We start from the raw sequence: 4,689 nt of genomic DNA on the forward strand, positions 1-4,689 counted from the left end.
AGCTTGAGGGGGAGTGTTGACATGAAGAATTAAACAAAGGGAGATGTCGGCAAGATTAGATAAAGAAGTAGTGGAGGAAGTGGGAGGAGCGGCCATATCACTTACCAAATGGGAAGGAGCGGCCTGTCCACTGCTAGTTGTTTATTCTTCCACCACTGAGTGCTTATTGCTTTTGTTTTCTTTAAATACACCATGTATGTTACACAATTAAACAGACCATTCAATACAAACATTTCTTTCATTCTCTCAATCTCGCAAATCCTCTCATTCTCTTAATTTCGTAAATTTCTCTTCTCTCTCAAATACTTACGGTTACTTCACTCCTTTTTTTTCTTTGTTCTTGTGCTTCATCACGGTTAAAACACTTAGAAGCTCTCATAATCCCACAAATTATCATCTTGGTGGTCTATTAATATTTTTCTTTAGTTGTGTTGTTTTTCAGGTTGCCCAAGATTTCTAAACATCCACCAAAGTGTATATTTTTGAAACTTGGAGATTAGCGTATTGCCCAATAATCATGTGGATACTTCTGTCTATTAACTCTCGAGAAAGTAGAAAGGATGATTAGCGCATTGTAGAGAACGAGTGACTTGCCTACATCCAACATGGTAGACATGAAAATGTTAGAATAAATCTGATCATGGATATACTTGGCTGAGTAGAAACAAAGTTGATCATCTAATGAGCTTCAAGAGGAAGTGATAATGAGGCAGTTGAGTGTTTCAAATGTCCCTCTGCCAATTTGGAACCTCAAGTGACTTTGCAAGACAGTTGTGAAAGGGAATGAAGTGGGGGATTCAAGTGCATAAACCAATAAAGCCGATACTCTTCACCAATATTCCAAAGATATGTCAGGAAAAATATAATACACTTCAATTATAATTTTGGATAAATATATCTCTTGAGAAATAATACATGCGTTTGTGTATTGCTTGAATCAGATAGAACTTGAGTTTATGAACAAATGCAGACTTGGACTCAACCCTTGAAAAGACAAAAAAAAAACAAAAGAAGAGAGGAGACAAAAGCTGAGCATAAGAAGAAGTTTAAAATACTTAAAACTAATTTGAAGTTGGTGAAGCAAAAAACACTGAAGTCTGACTTGTCACCCAAGGAAACCATGATCCAGGGTTTATGAGTCTCCAAACATGAATATAAGGCTCATAAACCCATTACCCAATCCCTAGGCTGAGGGTATTTGCCTTTTTTTTTTTCAAATGATGGTTTTATCTCAAAGAGGTTTTCCGCGCTTATGTTTTTAATTAGGAAAATATTTTCAGTTCAAAGCTTGCCCAAATTTTTCATATGGTCAATTTTAAGGGAAAGTGTTCAAATAAAGAAGAATAAAGAAGACCTAAACGGGCTTAAAAAGCCTTAATAAGAGTTGAGAAGACTTCGGAAGAGAAGCATCCATGTAGACGTAAGGAACTATGTTTGTATAAAAGGGAAGAGTCAACCAGTTTAAACTTCCTAGAAGACTTCCTTTGGACTGCACAAGCAAAGAGAGATGTTAGAGAGAAGGCTGACCAGATCAATTTTCAAAATAAAGATGTAGGGTACAAGATACCCTCTATTATCAAGCTCTCCTCTTTATTTTGTTGTCTCGTATGTTCATTCAAATATGTTCTCTTTTCTTTCTTTGATCAATTGTTTAAAATCCTTTTTTACTAGTTTATTGTAAATGTTGGTCTATTTAAAAACAACTCTTGTAACTGATTTTATTAAGTTGAATTAGTCATTCATTTTTGCAATTCCCTTGTACTTCAACTCTTTCGTACGCTTTGAAGTCTCTTACTTTTCTATTAGTGTATACTCACCAATACTTTCGGTATCTCATAATCTCTGTATTTTCAGGTATTTTCTTTCTGTCATACTCTTTTTCTCTCTCGCTTATTCTTTGTTTTACTCACCCAAACACCAAGTCTCGTCATCCCCAAATCATTCTTCATTTATTTTCACATTTATGTCAACAAAGCTTCAATGTTTGCTACCATTTGAATTACCATTTGAATATGAAGTTCATGTATGCAACAACTGACTTCCACTGCACTGTACTGGTAAGACTAAAAAAATAAAATTATATACTTATACTATTAAAATAGAAGTCATGACTTCTTTTATATATAATTTTTTATTTGGACCATCCTTAAGAAATTTATTAAATTTTACATATCTTAATTATAATATCTTTATTTTTATTTAAAATACTAATAAATATCTTAAAAAATGTCTAACAAAATCTTTCGAATATCTTTTAGAATCTTTTAAAAATATACTTTCGAAATTAGTTAATTAAAATTATAATTATCACAAAGTATAGTTAGAAAATAAATTTTAGTTTAATTTTGACAGTAAACAAAAATTAAGAATTATATAAAATACTTTTAATAATATTTTAATGATAATAAGAATTTTAAATTGATTTAATTTTTGAAATTAAATTTAAGAAATATCTTTTAAAAAAAATTTAAAAAGAAATATTCATTTCTATTTCTAATTTAAAAATAAAAATATCTTACCTACTTAGCACATAAATTATGACTTATTTCATATGTGATTTTCTTTTTAATCTAGTCCATTTAGAAGTCATACCTTTATATGCTTTTACAATGTAATACAATTAGTTTACACCTCACTTCATAGATATATGAAAAATTTGATTTTTAATCATATCGTATATATAAGACTTTAGTCTACTGATATTAACGTGTGTATTTTCTTGAGTTAAAAATCAATTCGGTTTATTATTTAAACAACTATACTAAATTGGTTTAATTAATCACAATATATCAAGTTCTCTATTATGTATGTTTAACTTAATTTAATTTCCACATATAGTTTAAATTTATAAATAAAAAAAATATGTAAATCAATAGTTTTACATAATAATGTTTTTAAATTACATATTGTTACAAAATAAAATTTATAAATTTTATAGTAGTAATATTATACGCCACACGAATATTATTATAACATTAGATAATATATAACACCAATTTATATTAATTTATTGATATATTTTATTACATAACCTAAAATATTTTTGTATTAAAGAAAACCCGCACGGTCGTTGTTGGACCCAATTTTGGTCAATACCATAATGGGCCGCGATCAAAGGCATGGGCCTTAAAAGGCCGGAGCCCGTAGCAAGACTATGAACTCGAGAAGGAGTCGCCGAGGTCGCGGAGATCGTGCAACAAGAAGCTGAGACCGCGGAGCTATCACAGAGATCTCGAAGTCGATTTACTATAAAGGAAGAGGAGTGGAAACAGTGGAGGACACGTTGAAAACCCTAGAGAGAGCTACACACTTACATCGATCTTGTTGTCTTCCCACTTTTAGATTCTTTCTTTACCGATCTCGTTTGTATCACTCGATCTAGTTCAATTTATTGTATTTGATCATATTCATCAATAAAGTCCATTTTCACATACTGGAAACTATTTAACATCGTTGTGTTCTAAAGATATCGTTGCCTACATCATTTGTCTTCCCTAGATCAAACCCCGATCACTATCAAATACTTAGTGTAGATTTTAGGTTCTACATTTTGGCGCCGACTGTGGGGAAGATAAACGAAAAACATCTTTGCTAAGAAACCGATCTAAGTTTCCTAAGCGCGACTATGGATTCAACCCAAGTCCGACCTGATTGCATTGGATCTATCGATCTCGAACTCCTCAGATCGGGCAAATCGATCACGTCAAGAGAGGTCGATAATCTCCATAAACGCTCACATACCTCGCGAGGAACGATTAACAGTCCCACTATCACCAATTTCGAGGATACACCACAGAAAGGAGAAATCTTGACTCATTGGAATCAAAATCTTTAGTTGGATCGCTACCATGTGGGGGGGTTCGATACAATACAAAACACCCATGTTATTTGCTGTAGGATTTATCTTTTTGTTCACCATAGGAGGACTCACTGGAATAGTCCTGGCAAATTCAGGGCTAGACATTGCTCTACATGATACTTATTATGTGGTTGCACATTTCCATTATGTACTTTCTATGGGAGCCGTTTTTGCTTTATTTGCAGGATTTTACTATTGGGTGGGTAAAATCTTTGGTCGGACATACCCCGAAAAAAGTGATCCAAAAATGGATTTGACCTAAAGTTTCAGGGTATGTCCGACCAAAGATTTTACCCACCCAATAGTAAAATCCTGCAAATAAAGCAAAAACGGCTCCCATAGAAAGTACATAATGGAAATGTGCAACCACATAATAAGTATCATGTAGAGCAATGTCTAGCCCTGAATTTGCCAGGACTATTCCAGTGAGTCCTCCTATGGTGAACAAAAAGATTAATCCTACAGCAAATTACATGGGTGTTTTGTATTGGATCGCTACCATGTGGGGGGGTTCGATACAATACAAAACACCCATGTTATTTGCTGTAGGATTTATCTTTTTGTTCACCATATCATTGAGTAGAAGCCACAACCGGACATGAACTACTCTCCTTCATGGACGCATTCTCTTGCTATAATCAAATCCTCATGAATCCTGAAGACCAAGAAAAAACGAGCTTCATTACGGAGCGAGGAACATACTGCTATAAAGTGATGCCATTCGGGTTAAAGAATGTCGGAGCCACTTACCAAAGATTAGTAGACAAAATGTTCTCCAAGCAACTTGGGGAAACAATGGAAGTTTACATAGACGACATGCTAGTAAAGTC

The sequence above is a fragment of the Brassica oleracea genome, chromosome C6, assembly GCF_000695525.1.
Source record: "Brassica oleracea var. oleracea cultivar TO1000 chromosome C6, BOL, whole genome shotgun sequence".
Taxonomy (NCBI): Eukaryota; Viridiplantae; Streptophyta; class Magnoliopsida; order Brassicales; family Brassicaceae; genus Brassica; species Brassica oleracea.